Genomic DNA, 10,367 nt, shown 5'->3' on the forward strand with positions numbered 1-10,367 from the left:
TAGTGAAGGAAGTGGTTAGCTGTGTTTCTTCTTGACAGTGTTCACATGGTCTGACACCTGTTTTCCACAATTTCCCAGCAGGCTTTATATCCTAGCCTGAGTCTGTGGATGATCACAGCAAGTTTTCTTGGTGTGTGCTTGTCTATGGGAGGAGGCACTAGACCAGTCGATTTCTTATACCATCTGGCAGACGGTGAGTTCTTTTCTACCCACTCACGATGGTCATTTATCAATTTTTCTTTGCAGAGTGGTTTCATTGCATTTTTGACTTGTTGCAGTGCAGTTGTATATGTACTTGCACTCTGTCAATGTGTTTTGTACTTTTGGCTAGCTCATCAGCCCTCTCATTGCCTGGAATTCCTATGTGACTGGGTATCCAGTTTAAGGTGACAGGTCTTCCTCTTTCGCTGTGCTGGTGTAGCAGTGTTTTAATTCCAGCCAGCAGTGCCTTATTTTCTTTCATTTTCTGTTGTTGCAGGGCTTGCATTGAGGACTTTGAGTCTGTGTGGATGATTACAGGCCCTACTTCATTCTCCAGTGAGTACACGCAGTGCCTGTCTTATTGCTGTTAACTCTGTCTGCATAGTGGAGGCGTGGTTGGAGGTCCTCCAGCAGGCTGTGAAGTTTCTTGAATATCTGCAGCTCCGTAGTTTGATTCTCAGGATCTACAGTGCCATCAGTGTAGTATGTTTGTGCCCCTATGGTCTCAGTGTTTCTGATTGCTTCATAGGCTGCCGCTCTTAGCTCTTCTCCTGTGCAGTCCTCTTTTGCTCTTGGCAGGCTTGTGTATTTGTATATTGTAGTGTCCTTCTTCCAGGGTGGTGGTTGTTGTGCCCTGCCCTGTGTTGTTCTGGACCTAGTTGCAGCAGTGTTTCTGCCATGCCTAGACGTGTTGTCACTTTGGTCCTTACCATAGGAACTCGAAGTTTGAATCTGTGGGTGTTTGGCAAGTTCCTCTCTTGCTCTTTTCTTAGAGATGGAGTCTCTTCTGAGAGGAACATCTTGGCCATTGTGCTTACATTTCGCTGTGCAATCCATCCTCTAGCTTTGGCAGGTTGTTAGTTTCAAAGCCTGAGGTTGCACAGTCTTGTCCATGTAGGTGCTCCTAGCATGAGTCTCATTGCATTGTTTTGATATTGACCTCCAGTGATTCTTTCTGAGCCTCTGTCAGCCTTATCAGAGTGGGGGCAGCATAGTCCACCAATGTTCTGGTGCAGGCTAGTAGTACTCCTTTGATGTGTTTCATTTGCTCCCTCCTTCAGGATGACAGTATCTCATGGCAGCAAGTCTTGCATTTGCTCTTTCTCTCAAGTACTTGATTTCTTCCTTGAAAGTTAGCTGCTGATCTATGACAACTCCTAGGTACATGTAGCTGTCTACCCATTCTATGGGCTCAGCTCCTATTGTTAGTGGTTGCAGCGGTCTGTGGGCTTTTATTGTCCATGGGCTTTGTTTTATTTATGTTTATTTTTAGGCCTAGCTCATTTGATTTATTGTTGATGTCATTGAGTGCCCTTTGCATTCTGGGTACTCTAACAGCTCCTCTTGCTACTACACACACATCATCGGCATAGATGAAGATTTCTACGCCTTCTGGAAGCAGCAGGGAGGCTATATTCTCCATTAGTATATTAAATAAAAATGGACTCAGAATTCCTCCCTGAGGGGTGCCATTTTTCCAAGTCGTGGAATGTAGACCTCACTCCTTGGAATTTTACTCTGGCCTGCCTTCTCAGCACGTAGTTTTTTGTCCAGGCTAGTAAGTGTCCTTGGACTCCCTTCCTTACTACTGATTGTAGTATTGCTGCTGGACTGGCTATTGCAAAAGCCTTTTCAAAATCTATGAAGACTACTGTGGCCTTCTTCTGATTTATATAGCTGAGAACATCTGTTATGCACTCTGTAGTTCCGACTCCTTCCGATATGCATATAGCTGCTTGTGCAGTGGACCCAATCTTGTACTTCATTCTATTTAGTACCATTTTTTCTCCAGTTTTCTCAATGCATGGACACCAATGCGATTGGTCTTGGGTTCTCTGATCTTTAGTTTGGGGATTGGCTGCGTGTCTTGCTGCCGCCAGGTTTGTGGTCTTGTGTGTTTTGTTCAGGATTCTCAGAAAGGCTGTTCTCCTGCAGACCCATTTTGCTGATCATGGTGTATGTTATCCTGTCTGCTCCTGGTGCTGTGTCTCTGCCAACTTTAAAAACTGCTTTCAGTTCCTCTACTGTGTAAGGGATTCAGTATCGTCTGGTCTGTGGCAGGCCGCATCGATCTCCTCCCATCGAATCGGTGCTAGTTGATCCTGAATTCTTCTTGTTCAGGGGAGAGGTTACCTGAGCAAGTCCTATTGGCGAAGGATGTTGCCAGTCTTTCCGCATCTTCTAGTGGGTGAGGGTGAGTTGCTACGGGTGTTCTCTTCTTTCCGCTACTCTGTTCAGCCACTTCCATAGCTCCGAGAGAGATGTGTACTGTGATAGTTTTGTACACCATTCCATCCACTTTTCAATTCTTATCTCTTGCAGCTGCTGTTGAACATCATTTTTGACTGCTTGTAGTAGTTCCCTGTTTTCTGTTGTCCTTCTTTTCCTATAAACCCAATCAACAACCATATTTATTTAATAGATTTTTCAGTATATTGAAAAAATATGTTTAAAATCACATGAAATTGATTAATCATTGTTAATTTTTGAAAAAAATAATTAAGATATTTTAAATACCTATCTAATTTCAATATTGGAGCAAATTGTTGAACAAATGGCATTTAAAATGCGAGAAAAAGCATCAATCACAAAAGCAAAGGCGGTTTTGTTCTGTCTGGTAGAGTCACAGGACGTAGTGTCCTCTGTGCCAGGTAAACTCTGATCTGCCACAGCCCACACGCTTTGATTAAAAACACTTTTCTTTGATCAATCTCTTCCGCAAACACCAATTGTGCCTCTGTTGACGACATTGCAAGCGATTAATAATAATATGGTGGTCAGTTGCCATAGGATTCGATGAAAACATACAAGATTTGTATCATAAACACTATAGAAATAGTTTTCACTTCGCAGAAGTTCTTGTCCAGATTGGTTAAGTCGACCATCCTACGCGCAACCACTTACAAAGCCTTTTCATGTTGCGATTTCAAACTGAGTCACCATCGCCTTATGTATGATTTGTTAACACAGAAAGGATTTACTTAAAAAAAAATTTAAATCCACAGCTGTTTTTTATTTTAAAATCGGAAAAATAGTTGTCTACGTGTTTACATCGTCCTAAAACATCCCCTATTTAAGGCCCCCATACATGAATGATTGACTGAACGACTGCTTGAACGATTGTCGTTATCGACCCACACACACACTATTCATACAGTATGAACGATCCCTGCACCGATTTCAGTCTGTACGAAGATTTTCTCTCAGGAAGAGATGCGCACGATAGCGTTATATCGGCAGAAAAAATACACATTGAACAATCTGTGTATGACAGCCTTAAGTCAAAAGCCACCAACCTAGCCTGACAGTTTCCCACTGAGATCGTTCAGACATGAAGCTCCGCCCCCTTTTGCATTCAGACAAGCCCATACACAGTTTTATGCGAACAATACAGACAGTCATTCAGGCAATCATTCAGTGTATGGGGTCTTAAGGGTGATGGTTTGGATTTAATTTCGACGAGAAACCACGTATAGTGATATACATTTCGATAAACAGCTCTAACTGTTGCAAATTATGCGGCCTTTATTTACTTAGCTTCTAGCCTGGTGGAGGAATTGAGGAAGCAACGTTCACAATTTACACACTTTTATTACAAAAATAAACTATAATTACTCTCAAAACATTGCTTCACATAATATATACAAGTTAATTACACATGAAAAGATCACAGGAAGCATTTAATACGACAATTCAATTTATTAAAAGTGGCACATTGCCGTTTGTAAGTTCTATACCTGTGAAGCGGACCAAGAGAAAAAAATACTATTATATCAAGAAAACTTGACGCAAAACCCACATAATCAGATTGTTCACTTTACATTTGTCAATACAATTTATCGGAATTAAGTCTTCGTTATTCATAGGGATACGTGGGATGCCCCACAATAAACTTACACTATAGCAGGTTAATTAAGAATCAAGGTAACGACTCGGGACTGGCTGTGTGGGGAGGAGAAGACGATCCACCTTACCTTTTTCTTTTCTCTTCGGTACCTGGGAAGCGAATGCAAACTGTGCGTGACGTTGTGGCAGGATCACAAGCTAGAAAAAAAAAAGTGCAAAAATTCCCCCCCCACATTAACTAAACGATCTACCTGCCAAAATCCACCCTCAGTCACACTTTCTTTTTTTACACAACAAAGACACACAGGACAATTGACCTACACCTATACAAAAACAAAACCAAAAACAAAAGCAAACAAACCAAAGAAAACACACGTACTTACCAACACTCCAGATACTCCGGGCTATCCTGTGTTGTCCATTGGTTGAGGTTCACAGAAGTAACCAACAACAACACAAAAAATCACTTATAACAACAAAACATAACAAAAGACCACTGCACAAACAACACAACAGGACAGGCACAACACCTCAAAGCAAAAAAAAAAAAAAAAAAAAACACTAACTTAACAGCAACTATACAACAAAACAAAACACAAAATACAACTTAATTTCCAATCCTTCAAATAACTGCTTCCGACACCACTAACTCTCACCAGCTCTCACCAAAGACTGACTCAAAAACACTCAAAACACAGAACTCTAACAATCAACAGGACCAGCAGACAGCCCAGAACCTACCAACAACCATTCAGCCATTAACCATACATACACATTACACCCTCTCTCTCTCTCTCTATCTCTCTCACACACACAGATGTTGTCAAATGGAACTTCATAACTCCTCCTATTTCCTCCCCTGTTACATTTGACAACGTCTCCTTTCACTCACACACCCACACTAAATAGCCTTCCGCAACACCCACGATGCTCAGATGCAGGTCCCCTGGATCTTGTTTTGAGGGCCCTCATACACACTCTCAGTTACACCGCCATCAACTTCTCCCAGATCACTTCAGTCAGACTACCATTATTATCTTTCTCACTACCTCCCCCACCCCCAAATCCCATTTACTATCTCATCTACCCCCTCTAACTCTTGTCCGAACATCTCTCGTAACTCTGCACCAAATCACTCACCTCATTTACACTCCTGCCAACTCCCGAAGAGACTCATTCATACTGCCAACTACAATCCTTACCACCTGATTCCCTTCCCGATGAAACTTCACCAAACTCTGACAATTCAAACCCACACATGCTATATGTATCATTCATCCCCTCAAAGTCATCTGTATTACACTGTGTAGCCTTATCCACCATTTTTACCCTAACACTAACCCCTCTATCATGCAGCTCACGTTTCTCCCTTTCATTCCCTTTCCTTACCTTCTTCCGCTTTCTTCCATACTCAACCAACACTAACTGCCGATCTTCCAGACCCATTTGCTACTGACACTCGGCTCACATTTATTCACTTTCAACCACCCACTCATCACATTCCTCCTGAACAAAACTGCCGCACACTAGAGGACCCACCCACCTGAATCCCCTTTTCACTTAGTTTCCCAAATTCCCAACCTGACTCATCCTCTTTCGCCTACACACACTCGCCACGTGACCTTCCATTCCACATTCAACACACTTCGCACGCTGTTCTTTACACATCCTAGCATAATGGCCATTCGTCCCACAGTTGGCACAAACTATGTTCATACGGGTACCCCGACATCCACTAGCTATGTGCCCTGCCTGTCCACACCTATAACATTTAATATCCCTATCTTTCTTACACTCACTCACCAAATGCCCTGTTTGCCCACACCCGAAGCACGCTCCTAATGCCCACCGACATTCATTCTTCCTGTGTCCTGGCTTACCGGCATCTATAACACTGCTGCTGCTTTCGCTCACAACTCACTGACCTTACTCTTCCGACACTCACACTCCAATCTCTTTTTGGGCTAACTACACTCACGTTACTTGCCCTAACGCTCCTATCTACCACTCGCTCTGCCATTTGCCTCGGCCCTTCCAAAACTGCCTCCCTATAGCTTTTAAACTCTGGTACAACCTCAGCTACTTCAGTCCTAACACTAACACTTCTACTCTCTTTCATACACCTATCTAACTCGTAATCCTCTACTATTTCTAAAATGTCATTCCATGTTAATCTTTCATTCGTCCATCGCATTTTCTCTTTACGTTTCAGATTTACAAACTCATATACACTCTGGTACAGTCGCCAACAACTTTCGCACTAACTCCTTACACTCATTTATCCCTTCGTCCCCAAACTTTTTCCTGGCTAATGTTTCTAACCTACAGACATACATCGACAATGACTCACCAACATTCATTCTTGCCTCTTCAAAATCTTGCTTTCTCCTATATCTAACGCTACTCTTTATCCTCTTTGCCTGTTCTACAATCCTAGCTTTTACATTCTCATACAGCACATTCCCTACACTCATAATTACCCTATATATATTCAACAAAAATCCCATGAAAAAGCTACTTAACTCTCTTGCCCAGACTCTCTTCTTTTCCTCAGCCACTTTCTTATTCTTGTCTTCAGGTTTATCCTTACCCTATGTCTTCCCCTTCTTTCCCTTACCTATCACAACCGAATCACCTTCTTCACTCATACAACTTATCCACTCGCTCTTTCGCTTCCTTTACCACTCCTGCCCGTCACAGACCAAAAAAAAAAAGTAGGCCTACCTCCTACAGCTCCTTCTCCCACGATCCCTTCATCATTTCCTGCATCATCTCTTGCACTGCATTCATCAATTACCCCGAAATTTTTCGTCCGATTTTCCTCAACCATTCTCTCTTCCGCTCCTTTCACCTCTTCTTTCATTTCCACTTTTGCACTCCTTAGCATTCCTCTCATTTCCTTTAACTCGCTCTTCACCTCCTCACACTTTACCCTCAACCTCTCATTCTCCACTTCCAACCTTCCCTTAGCTTCCCTCACCAACCGTAACTCCTCCTTCAGTCTCTCTATCTCCTTCAACCCTTCCATCCTCACTTATCCACCAATCACACAACTCACTACCTAATTGCCCTGCAGCGGCTGCACCAACAGTCCCTGTTTGGGCAACAAAAAATAATGTGGCGGGCTCACAAGCTAGAAAAAAAAACAAAGTGCAAAATTCCCCCCCCCCCCCCCACCCCCCATCAACCTAAACGATCCCCCTGAAACAAAATCCACCCTCAGTCACACTTTCTTCTTACACACAAAAGACACACAGGACAATTGACCTACACTTATACAAAAACAAAACAAAAACAAAAACAACACAAAACACACGTACTTACCAACACTCCAGATACTCCGGGCTATCCTGTGTTGTCCATTGGTTGAGGTCACAGAAATACCAACAACAACACAAAAAATCACATATAACAACAAAAACAAACCCCAACAAAAGACCACTGCAACAAACAACACAACAGGACAGGCACAACAAACTCAAAGCAAAAAAAAAAAAAAAAAAAAAAAAACACTAACTTAACAGCAACTATACAACAAAACAAAACACAAAATACAACTAATTTCCAATCCTTCAAATAACTGCTTCCGACACCACTAACTCTCACCAGCTCTCACCAAAGACTGACTCAAAAACACTCAAAACACAGAACTCTAACAATCAACAGGACCAGCACACAGCCCAGAACCTACCAACAACCAATTCAGCCATTAACCATACATACAGCAATTACACACTCTCTCTCTCTCTCTCTCTCTCTCTCTCTCTCTCTCTCTCTCTCTCTCACACACACACACACACCACAGACGTTGTCAAATGGAACTTCATAACTCCTCCATAACGTTGCCCTCGGGCACAACTTTTGTGACGTCATGGCGTAATATCCTTGCCGCTTGACGCTTTACTCTCCATTTGTGTCTCATCTTATGCGTTACTTTACGAGACATTGGTCATTCGTTATTAAGGTATGATGACGAACTCTTGTTTGAACATAGCACAACTAACTTAAGTAAAGGTCGAGGGATTCCCCTGTAGACGAAAGGTTTTCGCTAGGCGTGCTTCCTTTGCTTTTATTTCTATACATTACTATTTGGTTTCAGATTTTTATAAGAAATATAAGTTTATAGCAGGTATTTCGCTTTCATCCCCACTCAGTTTCGTAATGATTAGTTACATTTTCTCACAGAGCCGTGACACAAGTAATATAGTCACTTGCACTTGTCATTGAGTCTTCTTCTTACTCAAGTTAACCTGGGGCATTAGTCCCTTTTCACTACATCCTCCGCAACAGAAAAATTCTGGCCGCAAGGCTGAGCATTCAGAAGGATCAGACGGTGGGAGGGAAACTCCAATGACTATGGCCGACTTGACTCCAATGCAACGAGCACTCACCGTTGGAGAAACGTTGGAACAAATACATCATACACATTTCAAAATACACCTACAAGTAGGTGATCACCTGTCAATGGTACAATCTTACATTACAACACAAGGCTGATCAGCTGACACGTGAACACTTACTCTAGTTACCCTTAAATATGTACAACTACGTTTTCTACCGTTGTGCGAGGGGTCCATCTGCAACGAACGCGCCTTGTTACTGGGTCCCTGCCTGAGATTCTAAAAACGGGGTAACCTGCCATTTTCTATCTTACACATACTCCTTTCTACCCATTCTTTCATTCGTTTTCTTTGCATCACTGGCGCCCACCGTTAGGTGTACGAACTGCACTTCCTCTTGGTCAACTCGTCCTGAAGTCGACTGCCTGAAGATACAATACTCAATGTCTCATACGCCTGTATCATCTGCACCCTGTCCACCCTGAGCCTTTTACACGTACTCGTTTTCCCTGGACGTAACTCACTCTTCTTCGATGCCATCCCATTGTACAGCACCTTACAGATCATCAGAATAGACCTTCGTAATCTTACCAAGGGGCAATATAATCTTCTTACACTGTTCGATTTTAATACGCACGACGTCTCCTGGGTGAAGATCAGTCCTTTTCCCGGGCCAAGAGTCGTGTCTGGAGTGTAGGGCGGAAAGATACTCTCTCTTCCAATGTTCATGAAATGCGTTCAGAATGTCTGTCAACCAGAGATAACGGTCTCTGAACTTGCAGGAGGTCAACATCTAGTTCAGGTCTTCTGGAGTGAGTAAAGGGACCATAAGATTGATAAGGAGACCTTGTAACATGTGGGAGGGTTTGAGGACTTGATCCTCTCGCCCATCCCCAATGTACATGAATGGTCGTTTATTGACCATGGCTTTGGCCTCCTTCACTAACGTCCAGGCGTGGTGCTCCGGGAAGGACTTCTTCTGGAAGGCTACTTTGAGCGATCATTTCACTACTCCTACCAGCCTCTTGAAGAAGCCTCCCTTCCATGGTACTCGGGGTGTCTGGAAACGCCACTGAATGCCAGTCCTCCTCAGGAACTCCTGGATGTGGTCCTCTTCATACAATCCATGCAGTAATATCTGGTGGTTGTCCGAAACGATAAGTGAAGGGGTGCCATGGGTCACGCTGAATCATCGCAGACCCAAGATGAAGGTTACGGCTTCCAGATTGCCGCAAAACTCCAGGTATACTGCCCTGGAGGTCATACAGTCGATGAGCTGGATGTGGCCTGCTCCCTCTGTGGTTTGAATAGGTCCCATGTGGTCCACTCTGACGTATTTGAACGGGCGACTCAGGTTTGCTCTTTCTTAGGGTAGCGGAGGCGGTGGTGGCTGCATCAGTAGGGGCTTGAAGGCAATTACACAGGCTCTACACTGTCCCACAACTTTTTTCACTTTGACTCTCAGTTCGGGCGACCAACAGCCCTGACGGAAAATTCCCATGAACTCATGGACACTGCAATGCAATGTTACTAACATTAAGAGACTTTAATTTCATAACTCTCAACAAAACAGGAAACTCTACTCTCCGTTCCATGATTTCCCAGGTCTCACTGGGTTCTACCATAGCGACTTCTTCCCTCATCTCATGGAGAGCCATGACAACAGTCATAGTCATGGGCTCTGACGCACAGACGTCTTCTGACAGTTTTGGTTCTCCAACACAATGCAGAGAGGTGGGCCACTCAGCAACAACTGGTTCTGTTTCATTTCTCTCCAGGTGGCTCCTCTCGACAGGATATCAGCTGGGTTCTGATGGGTTGGTTCCTACTTCAAGTCCATGCTGTTATTCTGTAAGGTAAATGGAATCTCCCCCACCCGATTGTTGGTAAGTACATTCTTATTATCCCTACTGCTATTCACCCAAGCAATCACCACTCAGCTATCTGTCCACAACGTGGCAGTGGACGGATTTATCAATG

The sequence above is a fragment of the Macrobrachium nipponense genome, chromosome 39, assembly GCF_015104395.2.
Source record: "Macrobrachium nipponense isolate FS-2020 chromosome 39, ASM1510439v2, whole genome shotgun sequence".
In the NCBI taxonomy this organism is placed as follows: domain Eukaryota; kingdom Metazoa; phylum Arthropoda; class Malacostraca; order Decapoda; family Palaemonidae; genus Macrobrachium; species Macrobrachium nipponense.